This window comes from Somniosus microcephalus, chromosome 12 (genome assembly GCF_052327205.1).
Source record: "Somniosus microcephalus isolate GS21.2 chromosome 12, FLI_Smic_1.0, whole genome shotgun sequence".
Classification (NCBI taxonomy): Eukaryota; Metazoa; Chordata; class Chondrichthyes; order Squaliformes; family Somniosidae; genus Somniosus; species Somniosus microcephalus.
The window spans coordinates 185,083,557-185,108,782 of record NC_140998.1 but is presented as its reverse complement, the minus strand read 5'-3'; the positions used below and the strand labels follow the sequence as shown (position 1 = coordinate 185,108,782).

General features: G+C 44.8%; 1 pseudogene; it reads right to left on the bottom strand.

Annotated features, from left to right (window-relative positions):
• The window catches only part of LOC147109759 (uncharacterized), a 1,788,622-nt pseudogene extending 1,764,263 nt beyond the window's left edge, over positions 1 to 24,359 (bottom strand).
• Positions 24,360 to 25,226: the final 867 nt, after the last annotated feature.

Here is a 25,226-nt window from a genome sequence, read left to right as displayed (position 1 = left end):
TGCCCCCAATCCCATGTGCCTTAATTTTGCACGCTAATCTCTTATGTGGGACCTTATCGAAAGCCTTCTGAAAGTCCAAATACACCACATCCACTGGTTCTCCCTTATCTATTTTACCAGTTACATCCTCAAAAAATTCCAGTAGATTAGTCAAGCATGATTTACCTTTTGTAAATCCATGTTTACTTTGTCCGATCCTGTCACTGCTTTCCAAGTGCTCTGCTATTACATCTTTTATAATGGACTCTAGCATTTTCCCCACTACCGATGTCAGGCTTACCAGTCTATAATTCCCCCGTTTTCTCTCTACCACCTTTTTTGAATAGTGGGGTAACATTAGCTACCCTCCAATCCATGGATACTGTTCCAGAGTCTATTGAGTTCTGGAAGATGACCAGCAATATATCTACTATTTCTAGGGCCACTTCCTTAAGTACCCGAGGATGTAAATTATCAGGCCCTGGGGATTTATCAACCTTCAGTCCCATCAATTTCCCTAACACCATTTCCCTACAAATACTGATTTCTTTCAGTTCCACCCTTTCATCAGACCCTATGTTCCCCGGCATCTCTGGGAGGTTATTTGTGTCCTCCTTTGTGAAGACAGAACCAAAATATGTATTTAGTTGGTCTGCCATTTCTTTGTTCCCCATTATAAATTCCCCCGGTTCTGACTGCAAGGGACCTACGCTTGGCTTCACCAATCTTTTTCTCTTCACATATCTATAAAAGCTTTTACAGTCGGTTTTTATGTTCCCTGCAAGCTTACTCTCATACTCTATTTTCCCTTTCTTAATTAATCCCTTTGTCCTCTTTTGTTGAATCCTAAACTGCTCCCAATCCTCAGGATTATTGCTTTTTCTGGCCAATTTGTATGTCCTCTCCTTGGATCTTATGCTATCCCTAATTTCCCTTGTTAGCCACGGTTGAGTCACCTTTTTTGTTTTATTTTTATGCCAAACTGGGATGAACAACTTCTGTAGTTATTATTGAAGCTGCTGCCAGCACCCTTTCAGGCAGTCCGTTGCAGATCATAACAACTCGCTGCGTCAAAAGATTTTACCTCATCTGCCCTGACTTTTTATCTTTGGCCTCTGGTTACTGACCCTCCTGCCAGTGGAAACAGTTTCTCTCTATCTACTCTTATCAAAACACCACATAATTTTGAACACCTCTATTAAAAATGCCCTTAACCTGCTCTGCTCTGAGGAGAACAACCCCAGCTTCTTTAGTCTCTATACATAACATAAGGACATAAGAGTTCTGACGAAGGGTCATCGACCTGAAACGTTAACTCTGTTTCTCTCTCCACAGATGCTGTCTGACCTGCTGAGTATTGCCAGCATTTTCTGTTTTTATGTTATATTATATAAGAACATAAGAATTAGGAGCAGGAGTTGGCCATACGGCCCCTCGATCCTTCTCCACCATTCAATAAGATCATGACTGATCTTCGACCTCAACTCCACTTTCCTGCCCAATCTCCATATCCCTTGATTCCCCTAGATTCCAAAGTCTATCTATCTCAGCATTGAATATACTCAATGACTCAGCATCCATAGCCCTTTGGGGCAGAGAATTCTAAAGATTCACAACTCCCTGAGTGAAGAAATTCCTCCTCACCTCAGTCTTAAATGGCCGACCCCTTATCCTGAGACTATGCCCCCTAGTTCTCGACTGTCCAGCCAGGGGAAACAGCCTCTCAGTCTACCCTACAATCGCCCTCAGAATCTTATATGTTTCAATGAGATCACCCCTCATTCTTCTAAACTCCAGTGTATAGGCTCAATCTACTCAATCTCTCCTCATAGGATAACCCGCTCATCCCAGGAATCAATCTAGTGAACCTTTGTTGCACCGCCTCTAAGGCAAGTATATCCTTCCTCAGATAAGGTGACCAAAACTGTGCACAGTACTCCAGGTGTGGTCTCACCAAAGCCCTGCACAATTGTAGCGAGACTTCCTTAATCTTGTCCTACAGCCCCCTTGCAATAAAGACCGTCTTGCCATTTGCCATCCTAATTGCTTGCTGTACCTGCTTGCTAACTCTGTGCTTCCTGTGAGAGGACACCTAAATCTTTCTGAACACCAACATTTAATAGTTCCTCACCATTTAAAAAATATTCTGTTTTTCTATTCTTCCTACCAAACTGAATAACCTCAGATTTCCTCACATTATACTCCATCTGCCACCTTATTGCCCACTCACTTAACCTGTCTATACCCCTTTGCAGGCTCTTTGTGTCCTCCTCATAGCTCACTTTCCCACCAAGTTTTGTAATGTCAGCAAACCTGGATACATTACACTCGGTCCCTTCATCTAAGTTATTAATATAAATTGTGAATAGCTGAGGCCCAAGTACTGATCCTTGCGGCACCCCACTAGTTACAGCCCGCCAACCCGAAAATGATGCGTTTATCCCTACTCTGTTTTCTGTCCATCAACCAATCCTCTATCCATGCTGATAAATTACCCTCAACCGCATGAACTTGGATAGAGAACTGGTTGGCAGATAGAACGCAAAGAGTTGGAATAAACGGGTCTTTTTCCGAGTGGCAGAGCACTTGGAAAACAGTGACAGGATCGGACAAAGTCAACATGGATTTACAAAAGGTAAATCGTGCTTGACTAATCTACTGGAATTTTTTGAGGATATAACTGGTAAAATAGATAAGGGAGAACCAGTGGATGTGGTGTACTTGGACTTTCAGAAGGCTTTCGATAAGGTCCCACATAAGAGATTAGCGTGTAAAGTTAAGGCACATGGGACTGGGGGCAAGGTATTGACTTGGATAGAGAACTGGTTGGCAGATAGAAAGCAAAGAGTTGGAATAAATGGGTCTTTTTCCGACTGGCAGGCAGTGGCTAGTGGGGTACCGCAGGGATCGGTCCTTGGACCCCAGCTATTCACAATATATATTAATGATCTAGATAAGGGAACTAGATGTAATATCTCCAAATTTGCAGACGACACAAAACTGGGTGGGCGTGTGTGCTGTGAGGAGGATGCCGAGAAACTCCAGGATGATTTGGACAGCTTGGGTGATTGGGCAGAAGCATGGCAGATGCAACATAACGTGGATAAATGTGAGGTTATCCACTTTGGTGTCAAAAACAGGAAGGTAGATTATTATCTGAATGGCAATAGATTGGGAGAAGGGGAACTGCAACGAGACCTGGGTGTCCTTGTGCATCAGTCGCAGCAGGCGGTTAAGAAGGCAAATGATATGTTGGCCTTCATAGCGAGAGGGTTTGAGTACAGGAACAAGGAGGTCTTGCTGCAGGGCCTTGGTGAGACCACATCTTGAGTATTGTGTGCAGTTTTGGTGGCCTTATCTGAGGAAGGATATTCTGGCCATGGAAGGAGTTCAGCGAAGATTCTCCAGGCTGGTACCTGGGATGGCAGGAATGATGTATGAGGAGAGATTGGGTCGATTGGGCTTATACTCGCTGGAGTTTAGAAGAATGAGAGGGGATCTCATTGAAAATTATAAAATTTTGACAGGACTGGACAGACTAGATGCAGGAAGGATGTTCCCGATGGTCGGGGAGTCCAGAACCAGGGTTCACAGTCTAAGGATAAGGGGTAGGCCTATTAGAACAGAAATGAGGAGGAATTTCTTCACCCAGAGAGTGGTGAACCTGTGGAATTCTCTACCACAGAAGGCAGTAGAGGCCAATTCATTAAATATATTCAAGAAGGAGTTGGATATATTTCTTAATGCTAACGGGATCAAGGGGGATGGGGTGAAAGCAGGGACCGGGTACGGAACTTGGATGATCAGCCATGATCGCATTGAATGGTGGAGCAGCCTCGAGGGGCCGAATGGCCTACTCCTGCTCCTATCTTCTATGTTGCTATGTTTAACCCTTATCTTGCATAACAACCTTTTATGTGGCACCTTATCGAATGCCTTTTGGAAATCCAAATTTACTATCTACCCTGCGAGATACATCCTCAAAAAACTCTAATAAATCTGTTAAACACGATTTCTCTTTCATAAAACCATGTTGACTCTGCCTAATGATATTACGATTTTCTAAATGCCCTGTTACCACTTCCTTAATAATGGATTCCAGCATTTTCTCGACAATTGATGTCAAGCTAACTGGACGGTAGTTCTATGTTTTCTCTCTCCCTCCTTTCTTGAATAGCAGTGTTACATTTGCTACCTTCCAATCCGCTGGAACTGTTCTAGAATCTAGGGAATTTTGGAAAATCACAACCAATGCACCCACTATCTCTGCAGTTATTGCTTGTAGAACCCGAGGATGTAGGGGTTCAGGGGATGAGTTGGCTTTTAGTCCCATTATTTTCTCAAGTACTTTTTCTCTACCGTTCTTAATCATTCCCACTATTTTTGGTATGTTTTGTGTGTCTTCTACTGTGAAAACAGATACAAAATATTTGTTTAAGGTCTCTGCCATTTCCTTATTCCCCATTATAATTTCTCCTGTCTCAGCTTCTAAGGGATCAATGCTTACTTTTGCTACTCTCTTCCGTTCTACATACTTGTAGATACTCTTACAATCTGTTCTTATATTTCTTGCTACTTTACTCTCCTATTCTATTTTCTCCCTTTTTATCAATCATTCTTTGATGGTCTCTAAAGCTTATTACTATTCTTTGAAACATTATAAGCCTCTTTTAATCCAATACTATCCTTAACTTCTTCAGTTAGCCAAGGATGGATCAGTTTTCAACAGGAGTTTTTAATTCTCAAAGGAATGTATATTCACTGAGAATAATGGAATATGTTTTTAAATGTTTATCTACCATCATATCTTCTAATCTAATTTTCCAATCTACCATAGCCAACACACCACTCATACCTATGTAATTGGCTTTATTTAAGTTTAAGACACTAGTTCAGACATAAGTATTTCACTCTCAAGCCCAATGTGATATTCTATCATATTATGATCACTCTTTCCCAGAGGATCCTTTACTTTGAGATAACTGAAGTCTCCCATCCCTGGTATGATTCTGGTAAATCTCCTTTGCAACCTCTCTAAGGCTTTGACATTCCTTCTAAAGTGTAGTGCACAGATTTGGACACAATACTCTAGCTGAGGCCTAAACAGTGATTTATAAAGGTTTACCATAATTTCCTTGTGTTGGTACTCCATGCCTCTATTGATAAAGCCTAGGGTTCCAAATGATTTATTAATAGCCTTAACAATATGCCCTGCCACCTTCAAAGATTTGAGTCTGTGAATCCCAAGGTGTCTGTTCCTGCACCCACTTTAAAATGTTATCATTTAATTTATGTTGCCTCTCCTCAGTTTTCCTTCCAAAATGTATCACTTCACACTGTTCTGCATTAAATTTCATCTGCCATATAACTTCCCATTTCATTAGTCTTCCTGGAAACTTCTACTATCCTTTTCACTGTTTACTACGTTTCCAAGCTTTGTGTCATCTGCAAACATTGAAATTATACCCCCAATTTTCAAAGTCTGAATCATAAATATGTATCAGAAGAGCAGGAGTCCGAATACTGACCCCTGGGGGATACCACTGTATACTTCCCTCTAGTCTCAAACAAAAATTCAGCACCACTCTTTGCGTTCTGTCTCATGGTCAATTTTGAATCAACGCTAACATTCCCCCTTTGATCCCATGGGCTTCAATTTTGCTAACAAGTCTATTACGTCGCACTTTATCAAACACCTTTGAGAGTGTAACAGAAAACAAATGATACTTTGGCTACAGTTCCCAATTTTGGTCAGAATCCTTACATTTTGGATCTTGTTTTGCCACCGACATTGTGGTCCATTTGATACCGAGTTCCTTGGCATATTCATCACCATACCAGACCAGCAGCTCGCACCGAGGAGGAACAGGCTTGCAAGTCCTGTAATAAATTTTGCCGCAGTGCTGAAAGGCTACAAGGTTCTGTTCCTCCTCCTTTCTGGCACAGTTAATAAACCTGGAACATAACATACAAATATTTAAGTGGCCAAAAATAAGTTAAAATTGTAAAATGAATACAGAATGTAAAGCATATTAGTCTAGCGAGTTAGAATGAGAGAACATGTCCCCAGCCATGGACAAATTTCAATTTCAAACATACTGTCAGGAGAGGACACTCAGTGGAGACCAATCACTTCAGTGTAGATACGAAAGATAATGGCCCCAATATTTCTAAGGAGGGAGTGTCTGACGGGGGGTGGGAGAGGTGCAGCAATCCAGAAATATGGGTTTCCTGGAGTTCCTGCTGAATTTAATGCGTAGAGCTGATTAAAAAATTTGGCTCATTTTCCCAGCCACGGGCACCCAGAATGAAAGGCTGACTGGCTGTTGGGTGGGATATTGTACTGGATGGATCATATGAAATGGGACAAATGATCTTCTTCATCCATTACTACCTTGTGATCCTCACAATACGGTATCATTCTTCCCTCACCTCATCCAATTTGATGCAGATTCATCCTTCGCATCAATGTATTCAAAATCCTTGTTGGATTTGCTGATCTGCAGAAAAGTATTTTGATAAAAAGAATGGATTAATAAAAAATTTTAAAGCAACTTTATCTTTATATTAGACTGTCATAAGGCTTAACACGTATTGCAAGATTCTATTACATCGCCTCCCACGTCTTTGAGTAAAAATTGACCTTCCTCTTACCTGTGTTCTGTGATTATACCTTTATATCCGAGTGCCCAGTTCAACACGATGGCTGGGACTGAAATGATGTAGCATAGGAGCTCGAAAAATAGTATAATGGTGCTGAACAGTTTCAGGAAGCTTTGTAAAGTCGGGAAAGGTCCCTGAATTACTGCATTGTCAGAGCGCCCAGGATTTGGCAACTACTGTTCAATACATTCTGAAACTAGGAATGATGAGAGTTGGTTGAGGTGACACCTGACTCACCTCTGTTCATAAATACAATGACAGCAGGCTCTGGGAATCTCCTGGAACTGCTTTAATAGGATAATACCTGAATTAGAGCAGCAGGACTAAATTAATCATAAGATGAACAAAGTACAAGGGACTGGAATGTAGGCTCATTCTCAGTTGACCTTGGCTCCAGGACAAAGCCATTGGATTAAAATGATAACAGCTACAAGGCCATCCAATATCAACAGACTCTATTCCTCAAAAACAGGAGTGGGGAATCAAGCTAAGAATGCAATAGACAGAGGCCTAGAAATTGTTTAAGGCCCAAAAACAGGTGCGGGCAGCATGATGTGCCCACGCCCGTTCAAAGTAGTGCAGGCAGCACATAAAATTCACGCTGGCTGCTCATTATAATGATTGTAGCGCTGAAATATGCTGCTGATTGTCTTAGTGCTGATTCGGGGGGCCAATATTGGGTGGAGTCTCGTGGCCAATAAAGTTTGTTCAAGGCTCTAATACAGGGGAAGTGCTTTTTTGCACAAACACCTCATTGTCATTGTGGAGAAAACCATGGCCCAATAGCCAAGAAAAAGGGCAAGGAGATTTTCTGATGTGGCACTGGAGGCCTTGATCCTGGAGGTTCTATGACATCCTCAGGTCCTCTACCAACAGGGGGCAGGAGGCCAGTAACACAAGTAGTCTGTGGGTGGAGACTGCTGAAGCTGTCAGTATGATGAGTGTTGTCCGCAGAACCTGGATCCAGTGCCGCAAAATGTTTAGTGACCTCACACGACTGGTCACGGTGAGTAAGTGCATCTTCAAATACCATATCCCACTATCTGTGCCATGAATCGCACACACTGTTCAATGCACCGCACCCTCACCAACAATCTCTAGCCAGCACCACTCATACCTCACACACTTACCACTGCTGCAAGACTTACACCCACATCTCACACCTTGCACAAATTGCCAGCTATTCAACCATGGCAGGCACATCACCCAAACATATTGTACCACACTCACTGACACTTCCCTTTCTCTTGCAGGCCAAGTTGCCGCACAACCTCCGGGAGCACCAGCAGATGGGTGAAGGGTCATCGGGTGGCAGTTCTGTCAACAAGGGCAAACAGCGATGACAAAGTCAAGCACCGCCTTCAGTGTGCCAGTGCAGCCTTCGGTCGCCTCAGGAAGAGAGTGTTTGAAGACCAGGTCCTCAAACCCGGCACCAAGCTCATGGTCTACAGAGCAGTAGTGATACCCGCCCTCCTGTATGCCTCAGAGACATGGATCATTTACAGCAGGCATCTCAAAGCACTGGAGAGGTACGAGCAATGCTGCCCCCGCAAGATCCTGCAAATCCATTGGCAGGATAGGCGCAGCAACGTTAGTGTTCTCGCTCAGGCCAACATTCCCAGCATCGAAGCTTTGACCACACTCGATCAGCTCCGATGGACAGGTCACATCGTCCACGTGCCCAATACGAGACTCCCAAAACAAGCGCTCTACTCGGAGCTCCGACACGGCAAGAGAGCCCCAGGTGGGCAGAGGAAATGCTTCAAGGGCACGCTCAAAGCCTCCTTGAAAATGTGCCATGTCCCCACCGACACCTGGGAATCCCTGGTCCAAAACCGCACAAAATGGAGGAGACGCATCTGGGAAGGCGCTGAACACCTAGAATCTCTTCGCCGGGAGCAAGCGGCAGCCAAGCGCAAGCAATGCAAGGAGTGTACGTCAACCCAAGCACCCCACCCACCCGCCCCTGCAACCACCATCTGCCCCACCTGTGACAAGAGACTGTAGCTCCTGCATTGGACTCATCAGTCACCTGAGAACTCATGTTTAATGTGGAAGCAAGTCATCCTCGGTTCCCAGGGACTGCCTAAGAAGCAAGAAGAAGGGTAAGTCAGAATTGAGAACCTCATCGACTTGAGGGAAGTACTGCTCGCAATAATTGTTGGGGCAGTGACAGAGTCCGTGGTGAGCGGGGAAGCGAAAAACATTGCTGATGATGACGGTATGCTTATACCTAATGCTTCTTCTCACAGCCCACTATCCCTCATCCCACAATCTCTTTTCACTTACATGCTGCTGATGCTGTATGCATGGATATCTGGCTTTCCCTCCTACCTCAACACAACCCGAAAATTGGTGGGGTGGTAAATTGCAAGGAAGAAAGCCTCAGGCTACAGGACGATATAAGCGGGTTGGTCAGATGGGCGGAAAAGTGGCAAATGGAATTTAACCCTGAAAAGTGCGAGGTGATGCATTTTGGACGGACAAATAAGGCAAGGGAATACACAATGGGCCAGAAATTGCTGAACGGGGCTTGCAGCGCGTGCAAGCCCCGTATTTGAACTTACCCCGCGCTCCTGCCGATCAGCTCCAGGGACGCCTGCACTTGCTGAAACAGAAAGAAGAATCCCGGGCAGTGTATGACGTCACGCCGCCCAGGAGTGCAGCCAGCGCGAAGCCAGGAGCGTGCAGTGCAAGTGAGACACGCCCCTTGAGGTCTCAGTTTCACTGGACACGCCCCCAATGTTTCTGTCAAGCTGCTAAGCATTTTTACATGCAAAGCAGCAGTTTAAATAGGTTTTTGGAAGTTTTTTGAAGATTTTGGTAACTTTTATAAACTTTTTAAAATGTTTACATTATTTTGAGTAATCTGAAGTAGTTTTAAAGAGAATTAAAGCAGTTTAAAGACTTTTAAAAGCCCTAAAAGAATTTTTTAATTCCATTTATTTATTTAGCAATGTCGTCGTCATACGTGTCTTCACACTGTTCCCTTTGGGGAACTGTATGAAGTGGTGGAAGGATTTATGGCCATGATTAACGCTCATTCCGTGACCGTAACCATCTTTGAACCAGCCATTAAGGCGGTTAGTCCTATGGCGGGAGGGTTTTATGGGCTCCCACAAGCTATACAAGGAGGGGGGGCCACCCACACCCACGGACGCAAATATCCCACTGGATGTCAACCCAGAATTTAGAGCTGGAGCTCCAACTCCACTTGCCGGGACTGTCTGGAGCGGGGTTCGAAACCCTACCCTGATCTGGCCCAGCAGCGGGGATCCTACCGCTATGACAAAGGCCCAATCCGATTAGCAACGTGAAATGGCAGCATAGGGCTCCAGTCATGGGGAGGGAAAAGGCGCAGGAAATGTATGGGTGTCACCTTTTGTGCGGAGTGGGCCTTTTGCGTAGCAGTAAGCATCCCTGCCGCTGGGCCAGAAGGAGTAGGGTTTTGAACCCCATTCCAGACAGTCCCGGCAAGTGGAGTCGGAGCTCCAACTTTAAATTATGGGTGGACATCCAGCGGGATACTTGCGTCCGTGGGTGTTGGTGGCCCCCCCCCCCAGATGGGTTGTGGGAGCCCGTCAAACCCTCCCGCCATAGGACTAACCACCCTAATGGCTGGTTCAAAGATGGTTACGGTCACGGAATGAGCGTTAATCACAGTCATAAATCCTTCCACCACTTCATACAGTTCCCCAAAGGGAACAGTGTGAGGATACGTACGATGATGACCTCTTGCGCAACGCACCTCCTTGGACCCTCAGTCGCAGATGCGAGGGGGCAAGTCGTGCAATTGTTAAATTTTTCATTTTATTGACATGTAAAATGTTGGCCCAGTAATTCCCTTCCAAATGCGTGAGTACGGTCGGGGTACTTACGCATCTGGCCTGATGAAATGCCGGTTTTCAGCATGCACAGTGCATGTGGGGAAAACCGGCATTTCCTGTCCTCTGAACGAAGGGGTTCAGAGGCAGAACACGTGCGACTGCACAGGCAGCGCGTGCGCAGTATAATTCGCCGCTTTCATTAATGCTTTCAGTGAGGTCAAGTCATTACAACTTACACATGAAAAAAGCATGGGTACAGTTGCTCCAGAGGCTGCGGAGGAAGATATTTATTATCGTGGAGCTTCTGAAAGTATGTATGTCTGTATATATTCCTTTGCGTGTTATGTATATATTCCTTTACTTATGTGTATGAATGTATTATTTAATTATGACTTTCAGAGAAAGTAACTTATTGGAAAATCATAATTAAAAACATACATTCATACACATTAGTAAAGGAATATAAAACATACATACATATACGTAAAGGAATATATGTGGACATACATACATAACTCATTCTCACATTCCATTCACACAGCCACAATTGCTCCTTCTACCTACCGTTCTGAAAACCCTTTTAAAAAAAAAAATTTAAACTTTAAAACTTACTTAAAATTTCTTAAAATAACTTCCCTCCCTTTCCCAAACAAAAATATTGCATTTCAAAAGCTCCACCATAAAATATATCTTCCTCCGCAGCCAATGAACAACTTTACACTTGCTTTTTTCAAGTGTAACTTCTAAGGACTTACCCTCACTGAATCCATCATTGAAATCCACAAAGCTCACTGCGCAAGCGCTGCCTGTGCAGTCGCATGCGCTGTGAATAGACCTCGGGTCTGGAAATGCCGGCGTTCCCCGCATGCGCTGTTCCTACTGAACGCCGGCATTTCCAACGGCCAGATGCGTGAGTAACCCGACCGTACTCACGCTTCTGGCCTGGGATTTCTGGCCCAATGAGTGGTAGGACCCTAGGAAGTACAGAGGGTCAGAGGGACCTTGGTGTACATATACATAGATCCCTGAAGGCAGCGGAACAGGTAGATAAGGTGGTTAAAAAGGCATATGGGATACTTGCCTTCATTAGCCGAGGCATAGAATATAAGAGCAGGGAGGTTATGATGGAGCTGTACAAAACGCTGGTGAGGCCACAGCTGGAGTATTGTGTGCAGTTCTGGTCGCCTCACTATAGAAAGGATGTGATTGCATTGGAGAGGGCGCAGAGAAGATTCACCAGGATGTTACCTGGGATGGAGCGCCTCAGCTATGAAGAAAGACTAAACAGGCTGGGGTTGTTTTCCTTGGAGCAAAGAAGGCTGAGGGGGGATCTGATTGAGGTGTACAAAATGATGAGGGGTATAGGTAGGGTAGATAAAGAGGAACTTTTCCCCTTAGTAGGGGGGTCAATAACAAGGGGGCATAGATTCAGGGTAAGGGGCAGGAGATTTAGAGGGGATTTGAGGAGGAACTTTTTCACCCAGAGGGTGGTTGGAATCTGGAACTCACTGCCTGAAAGGGTGGTAGAGGCAGGAACCCTCACAACATTCAAGAAGCATTTGGATGAGCACTTGAAATGCCATTGCATACAAAGCTATGGGCCAAATGCTGGAAAATGGGATTAGACTGGACAGGGATTGATGGACGGCGCAGACACGATGGGCCGAAGGGCGTCTTTCTGTGCTGTAAAACTCTATGACTCTATGACCCTTGTGCATTTCTCCTTTCAGATACCCAAGCACTGTCAGCAGCCCAGCCTGACTCTGAAGTTCTGGAGGAGGAGAGTGATGGAGGAGAAGCAAATGGCACTGTAAAGTAGCAGAAGTGCCAGGAGGCGGGAAGATGTGCTGCTTCGGGTCCCGTCTCCTGGAGGCAGGAAAGGCATGAAATACTTTTAACTGCCTGTTAACAGGCAGAAAAAAGGATTAGTGCCATTTTACCTTCACAGCTGAAGGCTTCCCGACCTCGGAGAACCCCGCCAGGTTGGAGGTGACGTGGAGGAGGTCTTCGGCGGTCGGAAGTACCTGGAAGTAAGATGTAGAGGTGAGTGATGGGTGCAAGTGTGGAGTGGTAAGTATGTAAGGTGAGTGACAAGTGTAAAAAAATGGTCACTTACCTTGTTTTCTTCCTACAGCCTTCATCCCCTCTGGATCGGGAGACCCAACATCCTCCTTGTCGATTTCACAGACTGGCTGTTGGATCCTCCGAACCAACAGCCATGTGAAATCTACAAATTGAAAGGTTTGATGAGTCCTGAACACAAGCACTCATCAAACTACAGAGAATGTCAGTGTTTGACAGCTTCACAGAGCTGTCAAACGCTGACATTTCTTCTTTCAAGAAGTCTTGACAGATAGCACGTCTGACGTTGACATGCTCTGTCAGTGATTTCCTCCCTAATTGGCCTGCTGAGCCAGCAGGGCGGGCTTAACAAGGTCAATCAGGGGGAAATCCCTCTGGTTGGTCAGACGAGGGTAGAGGCTTGTCATTGACACAAGCAACAGTCCCGCCTCCAACTTGTCTCCATTGAGAAAATCCAGCCCATTGATGTGATGATCTGTCTCATCTAATTATCTGGGGCATGCGCGGGCAACGGCAGCACCACCGACCTCGCAAAATGGCGGCCACCGCAGGACCGACAGAAAGCAAGGCAGCCACCATTTCTCAGCAAAACCAGCCTGACCGGCCAGCGCTGAGACTTCAGAATTCGCGGTCACGGAGTTCAATAATTGCCTCAGCTGGCAGGGGTTGGGGAGGAATTCTAGTGAGGGATTTTGTTTCAGACTGTGAACATGCTGCCTCAGCTGGGGGCGGGGTGGGTGGCAGAGTTTTTATAAATAGTTGGGAGTTTGCTATGGCCTCAGTGGGGTGAGAGGATTTTTCTCTCAGCACTGACACTATCAGCTGTGGGGAAGGTGCTGTGAACTTTGATACACCTTTGGTCTCAGTGGGGTGAATTGCAATTGTTTCCTCTGTGGTGGTGTTTGGTGGGTTCCAGTCAGATAGAAGCATGTTTGCTTTCTCGCTTCCTGATTGTGGTGAGTCATGTTCGGGTAGTTCCGTGGCTGCTCCCAGCCCTACAATAAACACACCCAGTAATCCATTCTTCATTTGTGAACATTTCCATGTGTTGACAGGCTAAGTGAACACACGAGGCCTCACAGCAAAGATTAATTCTGTCTTCACTCGCTGTCTACTTACCAATAGGACTTGCTGAGTAGCAACCAGGAATGGGAACCTTGGATAATTTATAGAAAATAAATTCCAATAAGTCCTGAACTTTATTATAAAATAAGGAACTTGATAATGACAGTAGTCACTTACCACCCATGAATATCCACTAACAGCCTCTGCTTCTTCATTTGATACTATTCCTTCATAGGGTCCAAAGTGAACGCCTTTGGGAATAACCTGCCCTTCATTCCATACACCAAGACCAGCTTTTCGAATTTTTGAAGTCGCTATGCTGAGACCCTCCGGAAGGGTTAAACGTGCTCTGTCTGGCTGACCGAATTCCACCACCATGTCCTTTATGAACACTGGAGGACCATGCACAGGGCATTCTTCAATAAAAAATGTCTCGCAGTCTTCACAAACTAACACATAAAATACAAATTAAAGATGGATCAGGAGCTCAATTCATTATTCAGTGTTCATGAAGGTGAAAGGATAGATTACCTATCGTAGATTGATATGCCTCATTGTTTGATTGCAATTCAGTCTGCACACACAAGTACGATATTTCCATGATCTATCAGCTGGGGAAAACACTTGGGGCATCTTCTCTCTATGAAAATTACACCCAGTGCCAGTCAGATCTTCCCCCACTCCATTGTATACAAGAGCTTGTTCTGGGTGACATGTTCAGTTCTTTACTCCAAGAAGGCAGTACTGACCACAATTAACAACAGCATTGCAAAAACTGTCAACAGTATCTCCAGGCTGTGCCACACCAGATAAGATTAGGAGTGGGCAGGAAGGGAATTTTGCAGAAGGAGGCTGAATTACCTCCTATAGCTTCCTCATTCTTTGAATGAAGTTCAACCTGCATATCCAGTAACATAAGTCCCTCTAAACTATCAGGCAAATCACACTAGGGGACAGTGTTACTTCTCAAAATTGCCCTTTCAGTTATGCCATCATCTTCTCCCCACACCCCTTCCCAAACCATGCTGACTCCCAACTTAATTCTGGCTGCACCATCAATTCTTCGGAGATGGTCATTGCTTGCCGTTCATAAGTTTGAATGCTAGCTGCCACTTGTCAGCCCAAGCCTGGATGTTGTCCAGGTCCTGCTGCAGGCTGGTATAGGATGCTTCAATACAGGAAACTTTGTGTTGTATGTCCGGCAACTTCGAGCTAACAGCAGAAATCAGCAGCCATTTTTGTTAGGTTTTTTTTTTTCCCTTAGCATTTTATTTCTTCCCCTAGCATTTTATTTAACAGCCAGGCTCTGGAAAGCGTCTCTATAACTTAGCAACAGCTTCAGAAATGCTTCCAAGGTACGGGCCGAGTGTTGACAAGCTGTTGCTAAGCAACAGTCTTTGTTGTCAGATACGGAGATGAAAAGCTCCGTATCTGATAATGTTAGATCCGTGTGTTAATGGAGACACGGAATGCTGGAGTTGATTTAACAAGTGTTTACTGAACAAAGTCTGGAGGTGAACTAACAACACAAGACGCTACACAGGCTTATATACCCGAGTGGTCACTACTGGTACTACAGTATACAGGGGCTTCAAAAACATAGTTGTTCTTAAAGGGACATAAACTACAATTCCTCCCCTTTTAGATAAATAGTACATAACATTTTAAGTAATCATTAAATAATATTTTTACAAGAACAATAATATATACATTTGCTGAAGTTAATCAATTACAAATTCAGTCTCTCTGGAGGCTTCCTGACTCGGTCCGGATAACGCCTCGGTGGTGTAGTAGGTTCTTTTGGCAAGGTCAATTCGGCTTCAATGCTAGTGTCGGGTTCATCTGGTTCCAGTATCACCGGATCGGAGGTAGATACTATGGGTATCTCTGCTTCATCACTAGGCGTATAGAGTTGTGGTGTAGGTTGTCCTTTTTCGGATGACTCTATGATGTGGTCAGCATGGCGCCTTATTATGCTTTCTCCACTGTCCACGGTATACATCAGTGGTCCTAGTCGTGTGCAAATAGTTCCAGGCTGCCATTTCTCGGTACGGTAGTCCCGGGCCAAAACTGGTTGACCTATCTGGAAGGTTCTAGTTGGCCTTTCATTCATGCTTTGAAATTGCCGGTTCTCTACGCCCCTTCTGACGTTTGATTGGACCAAATCCAGCCGGCATCTTAGTCTTCTATTGAAAAACATCATGGCGGGGGTTTGGTTTGTAACCACATGTGTTGCATTCCTGTACGCAAACAAGAAGTTATCTACCTTATGTTGTAGATTTATGTCTTCATTACCCATGGCCTTTATGGCCTTCTTGAAGGTCTGGACAAACCTTTCAGCCAATCCATTGGTGGCGGGATGGTATGGGGCGGACGTGTACTGCTGAACCCCATTGTTTTTTAAGAACTCCCTGAATTCTTCAGATACAAATTGCGGTCCATTATCAGAACAGATCTGTTCAGGCAGCCCATTCCTGGCGAATATGGTCCTTAATACTGTGATGGTTTTTTCCGTGGTGGTGGAGGACATCTTTATTACCTCCGGCCACTTGGAGTGTGCATCCACCGCGATTAAGAACATTGAGTCCATAAATGGACCAGCAAAGTCGATATGTACCCTTTGCCATGGAGATGAGGGCCACTCCCATGGATGTAGAGGGGCTGGTGGTGGGGCGTTTTGGGCCTTCTGGCATCCTAGACAGCTCTTGGTCATTTCTTCGATGTCTCCATCGATACCTGGCCACCACACAAACGCTCTGGCTAAGTTCTTCATTTTCACTCCACCCAGATGCCCCTCGTGAAGCTCCTTTAGCACTCTATCCTTGAGTTTGGGTGGAATCACCACTCTGGATCCACACTTCAAGGTTCCTCGGCACACTGACAGCTGTTCTCTTCTTTGCGAGAATGCTGGCAACAATGGTTCGCCATGTGCTGGCCATCCCTTCACCGTTAAATCGTAGACTCGTGAGAGAGTCGGGTCATTTCGCGTTTCCTTTTCAATGGTAGAATTTGTCACCGGTAGACATTCCACTATGATCGAGTGGAATATCTCCACTGGGTCCACTGTAGGCGCCTCTTCCACCGTTGGCAACGGTAGGCGCGATAACCCGTCAGCATTCCCATGCTGTTTTGTTCCTTTGTACTCTATGTCATATTGGTGTGCCCCTAGGAAAAGGGACCACCTCTGTAGCCTTTGCGCTGTCATAATGGGAACGCCCTTTTTAGGGTTGAATATGGAGACGAGGGGTTGATGGTCAGTCAACAAGGTAAACTTTTGTCCGTGTAGGGAATGGTTGAATTTCTTGACCCCCGCACCAGGCTGAGTGCCTCCCTGTCGATCTGGGCATAGTTACGCTCAGCTGAGTTCAATGAGCGTGACGCAAAAGCTATCGGCCGCTCCGAGCCATCAGGGAATCTATGCAATAATACCGCTCCCACGCCGTAAGGGGATGCATCGCATGCCAGTCTGATTGGCAGTGATGGGTTGTAATGAGCCAACACTTCCCTGGACGTGATCAAGCCTTTGCATTTATGGAAGGACCGTTTACAGCCTTCGCTCCATTTCCAAACTACTCCCGTTTGTAGCAGTGCGTTAAGCGGGTGCAGAACCGTCGACAAGTTTGATAAAAATTTATGATAGTAATTTACTAGTCCCAGGAACGACCTTAATTGTGAGACATTTTCAGGCGCTGGGGCCTTTACGACCGCTTCAATTTTTTCAGGTGACTTATGCAACCCTTCTTCGTTAATGATATGGCCACAATATGACATTTGTTTCTGGAAAAATTCGCATTTGGGGCGATTTGCTCGCAGGCCCCGTTCTCTCAGCCTCGTGAGCACCTGCTCCAAGTTGGCAAGGTGCTCGTTGTCGTTTTCTCCTGTTAAAAGGATGTCGTCTAGGTAGCATTGAGTCCCCGGAATCCCTTGCAGGACTTGCTCCATAGCTCTTTGCCAGATAGCCGGAGCTGATGCCACTCCGAAAACCAGTCGATTGTACTAGTACAGGCCTTTGTGTGCGTTTATCGTGAGATACTTTTTAGAGGCCTCCTCAACCTCCATCTGTAGATATGCCTGTGCTAAGTCAATTTTGGTGAAACGTTTCCCTACGGGTAGTGAGGCGAAAATATCTTCTATCCTCGGAAGAGGATACTGTACCGTGTGAAGAACCGGGTTTACAGTCACCTTGAAGTCTCCACAGATGCAAACTTTTCTCTGTTCTTCAGATTTATCATTATTCAACGTTTTCTTCATGACCAGGACGATGGGTGTTGCCCACTCGCTCCAATCTACCTTGATTAACATGCCTGCTTTTTCCAAATTCTCCAGCTCTGCCTCGACGGCTGGACGAATTGCGTATGGCACCGGCCTTGCCTTGAAAAACTTGGGAATTGCCGCATCTTCCACTTTTATTGAGGCGGTGGCGCCTTTCAGGGTTCCTAGTTCCTGTTGAAACACTTCTTTGGCGTTAGCCAAGATTTCTTTTAATCGTCCAGGTATGACGTCATCATCATTTTTTTTCTTACTGGTCACCGTCAGTGCCTGAATGGAGTGCCTGTCTAAACGTATATTTCTGATCCATTCATGTCCCAACAATGGCGGACCACCATCTTGCAGAACGTATAAATACAACTTCTGTATTTCCTTGCCGTTGTATAGAACAGGCAGACTTATTTTACTTCTGGGGTATACTTTCTGCCCCGTATATGTCTTCAAGACAATGGATGTGTCTTTCAAAGGTATATGCGGAAATAGCCGCTCATAATCCCGTCGACTCATGATGGTCAGAGCTGATCCTGTATCTAGCTCCATTTTGACTGGGGACCCCGCTATCGTGAAGGTAACCCAAATGGTCTGGTAATCTTCTTTGGCAATTACATTATGTAATTTGAGACAGCTTAGTCTCTTCTTTCCGGAATCGCTATCGCTCTTCTGGTCTTCGGAGCTACTGTCCGTCATCATTTGTATCTTTCTGTACTTTTCCTTATTGACCTTTTTACTGTCAGCGGATTTCTTTCCAGATCTGCATACACGTGCACTGTGTCCCATCTTTCCACATTGCCTGCATGCTTTGTCCTTGAACCAGCAGTCCTTCTGGTCATGGGTGGATCTGCCGCAGAGATAACATCTCTCGAAACCCCATGTCATTTCATGGGTGCCGAAGTCCTGTGGCTTTTGCTGTATCTCTGCAGCTCCTCTTGCTGCTGCTTCGCATGATACAGCCACACTGAAAGCCTTGTCCAGTGTCAAATCTTTCTCAGAAAGTAGTCTTTTCTGTGTTCCTTTGCTTAGGAGACCGCAGACGAATTTGTCTCGTAGAGAATCTGCCAGTCCTGCCCTGAATTGGCAGTGCTTTGACAGCTTTCTTAATTCGGTGAGGTAATCAGCGTTACTTTAATTCTTGTGCTGATTCCTCCTGAAGAATTTGAATCGTTCTGCTATCAGCAGCGGTGTTGGGTTTAAGTGCTCCTGTACGGTATCAACAATCTCCTTAAAATTCTTGTCCATCGGTTTGGCTGGAGTGATCAAGTTTCGTAACAGCCCGTATGTCCTTGCGCCCATCAGATTTAGAAGTACCGATGCCTTTTTATCATCCGCTACTTCATTCGCCTTGCAATATACCTCCACTCTTTCCACATATGTGGTCCAATCTTCTATATCACTATCGAAAGCAGTAATATTGCCAGTCTTCGGCACCTTGAAAATCTAAAATGGTGCTTCCCGCGCTTTTCTTTCTTCCCCACCGAGTTAAGATGGCGCCTCCCGCGCTTTCCCGCCGCTGCCGCTGCTGCCAACGCTGTTCTCCACGGTTCCCGTTGCGACCTGCAGCTTTTTGTGGTATTTCTATATTTTTTTTATATATCACTTCAATAGTTTCTCCGTTACTTGGAGAACCGTTCCCGTCGTGGAGCGGACCCTCTGAGACTTTCCCCTCCCTCTGCTCGGTCCGAACGCCGACCTGCTTTGCAGCACCGGCCGCGCCCTGAGTGCTCCACCCTCTCTCTCATTTTGCTTCTGCTTCCCGACTCGCTGCCCGGTCCCATTGCAGAGCCACCCGATCGAGCTCTAGCCCGCCGCTGCCCAGGAAGGTTCAGTGCACTACCTGCCACCAGCCCGTTTAGCTGGGGAAGCCACAGACTGGAGACCAAGCCTGGCCCTCGTTTTCGAGTTTCTTCGAGTTATTTTTTAATTTTTAATTTTTTTTTTCTGGCTTCGACCTTCGTCTGAGGAATCAATCCCCTTGAGGTGCTGCCGAATTGCAGGTAAATTCATTTCTAACTCTTCGCCACTGTTAGATCCATGTGTTAATGGAGACACGGAATGCAGGAGTTGATTTAACAAGTGTTTACTGAACAAAGTCTGGAGGTGAACTAACTACACAAGACGCTACACAGGCTTATATACCCGAGTGGTCACTACTGGTACTACAGTATACAGGGGCTTCAAAAACATAGTTCCTCTTAAAGGTACATACACTACAGATAACATTGACGCTGGTCTATCCGGAAGTTTTGAGGGAACGGCAGCAGCTCGGTCCCATCGGTGCCGGATAGCACAAAGTTTCCTGTATCTTAGACAAGGAGCTGCTATTCCCTGTAATCAGGGGCCATTAGTTTATAATTACTGAAAGTCCTATTCTATTTTATTACAAGATTCCAGAATTATCAATAGTTTGGGGATCATATTTGTGATTGTTTCTCCTCAATGAAAAAGAACAATCGGTGCCTGTTTGTGGGCAAACACAGGCCTGCACTCCTGTCCCACCACTCTGACATGCTGCATTGCTCCACCAATCCCCTGGCCTACCAAGGCCATGTGCCATCACACCAAAACGCCCAATAATTATTCCTGCCCTAAGGAAATGGATAGGTTACTTTTCACATACACAGGTAATCATCGTCATAAAGTTCCCTTTCTTCAGTGTAAACTTTTCTCTCTCTATTTCTGAAACTGTATCTTCTGCTTTCAGTCTTTTTGGTTGTTTCTTCATTTGCTGACCCCAAGATCTTTCCAGTATAGACAACTGTGGAATAAATCAAAAAGATCATGAAGAAAAATGGAACCAATTAATAGCAATATTCTTGCATGTAAGGTTTGTTTCTGGTTACACAGAAGATGCTGTAGACATTTACATAATAATGCAAGACACTGTGTTAATCTGATTTGAATGACTACGGTAGTGGTCACATTATCAACATAGAGCATCTCTTCCTCATTAAAAAAAAAAATTATTCAAAATAGTAATACTTTACTGAAATCCTTTATTCCAGGACAAATACCTTTATTGGATTCGCTACAAGATTCATTTTCACAAACCAAGGTGCTCGTTTCTCTTTTGATCTTTTTAACTGGAGCTGTCTCTTCCATCGCTGAGGCATTGTCCTCAGTGAAGCCCCTGGAAACTTTATCTTTATCCTCTTCTGAATGGGACGCCATCTGTGATGGGGCTTTTTGGTTCTGAAATGCAGAATGTGACGGTAAAACTGTACCTCACCGCTCCTGAATTAAAGAATAGCTGCCTCAAGTCTGCCTGTATTACTAAACAGATTGTGTACAAGTCAAAGTGTTTGTCTATTTTTCTTCTCCAATAGTTGTTTTTGAATATTTAACAAAACAAAGCTACCCAACTACACATTGGATAAATGCAGTCGCTCCCCAGTGTAGTACTGAGCCACACAGGTCAGAAAGTTCCCATGTTTGATACTGTACTGCTGTGTTGAGTTCGCTGATCTCAGCAAATGTGGTAAAATTAATATAATTAACCTCAGCACACTTTTGCAAGCGAGGGAATACAATTAGCCAGGATTCCCAATGACTGCTAACTGATCATCACTTCTGGAAAGGTCTGCGTGCATGTATATGAAAACAGGATTGACCTTCTCCAACAATGAAGAGCCTAACACATGAAGAACAGCCATTGAGCAAATACCAACAGAGCTGACCATTAATCAGCACAAAGTAAGGAAACATATCTACTCATGAAACAGTGTCTTCAGGAAAATGGGAGAGGAGGAGACTTGACACATGGGCTTGATTTTGCCAGAGTGGGTGGGCTGCGGCGTTTCAGGTGGCATTCATGTCAGGACCCCGACTCCGAAGTGAAGTGGGGAAAAAGTGCGATGTTGCCGTAATTGGGCAATTGATTTCCAGCGTGTGGGAACCCCTGGCCCAATGAGTCTTTTCATACAGAAAGTCGCCTCCAATGATGTCATCAATGCTGCTGGATGGAGGATCTAGAAGCAGAACCTCTTTCCTTGTCCTATCTGCCATGCTTGTCCCCATTGTTACGGCTGGATGTTTCTGCAGCCCTGCGTCACTGGAAATTTTGTTCCTCATATCTAGTTCCCAACATGAGAATTGCGATTCTGGATTATAACAACAGGAAAAACTAGAAACCTTGAGATGTTAGTGCAGCAGCAGTGACCAAGGAGTTTTGTCTTCATGAACCAGCTAGATCCATATTATGGAGCCTCAGGGGCAACATATCAAATTCTTACCATTAATTTGCAGTTATTTCAAGCTGCTGATTTTCACAGATTTTGGGATGCTGGTGGAGGATTTATCCACCAACAGCGCTAAGAGACCTTTCCAACTCTCCAGGCCATGAATTTCAAGGCCAAGTAACCAAGTATGAAATATAAATACAAATAGAGCCCAGTTGCCAGGGACAATGGACTGTAAATTGGGCTCTCATGCAGCAGAATGAAAAAGAAAAATTGTTTGCTAGAAATCTGAGATAAAGAAAGTAAATGCTGGGAGTGTGTAGCAGCTCAATTCGTGTCTGAAGGAGAAAGACTGGTTAATGTTTGGGTGGGAACTTGTATCGATACATCCTTCAGATGCTGACAGGCCTGCCGTGATTATCTAGCAGATTATTTTCATCTTCACATATTAGTCTGTAAGAATTTCTGTTCACTTTGAATTACCTTTCTGGTATTCTCGTTCTTAGTCTTCTTGGTATCTTCATTCTTAAAGAGAGGCTTAAAGAATCTCACCTCTTGGAAAAAAAGACATCAGTGTGATTGAGATAATCTCAGATTTCAGTTTATTATGTTAACAGCATGACGATTCTAAAATTATCTCGTTTATTCAGGCTCAAAAAAGAATCAATACATTTTGCAGATAAAAAGTAAAAAAGAAAACTTACACAAGTATAAGGGAAAATGTGATCAGACAATTTACTTAAATTTCCAGTTCTCCCAAACTTCAAAGTAACTGCTTCCTGACAAAAAATATGTACTAGTTGCTGGACAAACTGGTCATACTCAGGGTGTTAAAAAAGCACATTTAATACTTTAACAAAGAAAACACATCCAATTTACTTGGTGGGTTTTTCACAAGAAGTTTAGGCGTCCAATCCTCATCCAAGTCACTAGAAACATACACACGGGGTTAGTGCCCACTGCTAGGTCTTGACATGAATGCTGGATTTGGTACATTCAATCCTGTGAAAATTCAAATATTCCAATCATCTACAGTTGATAATTGCCTGTATTTAATTTGACTTAACTTACTAATGTAAGGCATCTCTTGAATCAAACCATTTTAGAATAATATCAGGTAAGAGCAGCACAGAGGCTTTCCTTTCATCAATGGCATCTGGATTTAAATCCAGCCCAGACTGATCAGACGAAAAGGAGCTTTTATGTTATGTTGGGGAGCTGGGAGCACAGCACTCAGACCCATGCCCTCTAAGAGTCTTGTTCTCCCAGATTTTTATGCCACTGATCCCTATTGGACCCATTGGAGAGTCCAAAGGAAGGAGATTTACATTTGTGACAGCTGACGGTCACTCTCAGTACCGAGGGAAAGGAAGGTCCTTGATGGCACATTGTCACAAAAGGAGGTGCTCTGATAGTCAGGTGAGATCAGGATCAGCTGCGCTGTCCCCATATCACAAGCTGACATACACTCAGACAGGATTTTTTCAAGACAATTAAATGAATATTCAGTGAATCACAGGTTGGGGGTGCTGCATTTCCTGATATGTGTTCCTGATGTGTGCTAGCAGCGGTGAGAGGGAAAATCCCAACCAAAATATCTAACCACATATGAGGAGAATATCCACTTGGGTGTAATATTGGAAGAATTGTATGTCAGTACAAATCAGAGTGTTCAGGAGAGGAAGGGATAAATGTTGAAAGCAAGAAAACAAATGATACTGTACAAACCCACTGCAAGCATGGTTTCATAGTTCTGCAGCACTTTCTTATAACGGATGTCGACCCATTCACTTAGCTCTGCCCAATCATCTTTGGAAAGATAAACAGCAATGTCTTTCAGCTTCTTTAGAATCTGGAGACATAAAATGAATGTAATTTCTGATACATCTAGGCATTTTATCTGTAATATTCCCAAACTAGAGCTCTACAAATGTCAGATTAGCTACCCTGTCAGATCTGCCAATCTTTAAAAGAATATCCTCCACACCACTTGAATGGGCCGGCACAGCCAGCCTTTATTGGAAGCCATCAATATCGTGGCAGCATGATGTTGAAATGTCTTGAAGGAAAGTTGTCTCAAGACCTTCTACAATCAGTGTTGGTGCTACCATGCTCCAGAGGATATCTGGAAAGGCAAAACAAAATGGCTAAAAATGCTACCACACACCATCCCCTTTCTAAATTATTCTTCCTCACCTACTTTATGCACACATGTAACATTCCATAGCCAATTGTAGTCAAAAAACTTACAGCAGGTTTTTTGGTACTGCTGTTTTTGAGCCAGTTGTTCAAGGACACCCATAGTGAATGCCTCCGATTCCTGCCCCTCAGTGTGACATTATCCACACTCAGCCGAAGGTCATAGTCGAGATCAATCTGTACCTAACCCATGCTGTACCTGCCCTGGGAGTGTTTGGTGGACAGTGTAGAGGGAGCTTTACTCTGTATCTAACCCAAGCTGTACCTGTCCTGGGAGTGTTTGATGGGACAGTGTAGAGGGAGCTTTATTCTGTACCTAACCCGTACTGTACCTGCCCTGGGAGTGTTTGAAGGGACAGTGTAGAGGGAGCTTTACTCTGTATCTAACCCGTGCTGTACCTGCCCTGGGAGTGTTTGATGGGACAGTGTAGAGGGAGCTTTAATCTGTACTGTTGTGTATGTAATATGTGTGCGACTTTGAACCTATGGACAGGACTGCACTACTTGTTGGGCGTAGTGATACGCAGTACCACTCCTGGCCATAGGGGTATAAATAGTACTGTGGGTACTGATCTCCCCTCAGTTCCCGCCTGTGGGCATGAAGTAAAGACCTACGTATAGTCCCTACCTCCAACCAGTAAAGACCTGTTTTATTGTTACTGATTAAGTCTGAGTATTAATTACTTGAACAACTCACAGATTTAACACTGGCGACGAGTTTGATTCGGACCCTGCGGCAGTCACTCCACGGCAGCTTCGTCCACAGCCAGGACGTTGCAGAGAGGTTTCCACCCTCTCCACCCCACTGGAAGACATCCTGACCTCGGAGCCTCCATCGGCGACCGTCAGCTTCTTCTCCAGCTTGGTGGTGGGTAAGCCGTTGTCTGAGCCGGGCAGCGACGCGACAGGCAGTCGACCGCGTTGGCCGCACGAACGGGGCTGGGGGAGCTGGAGGAATAGGGCGCGAGAG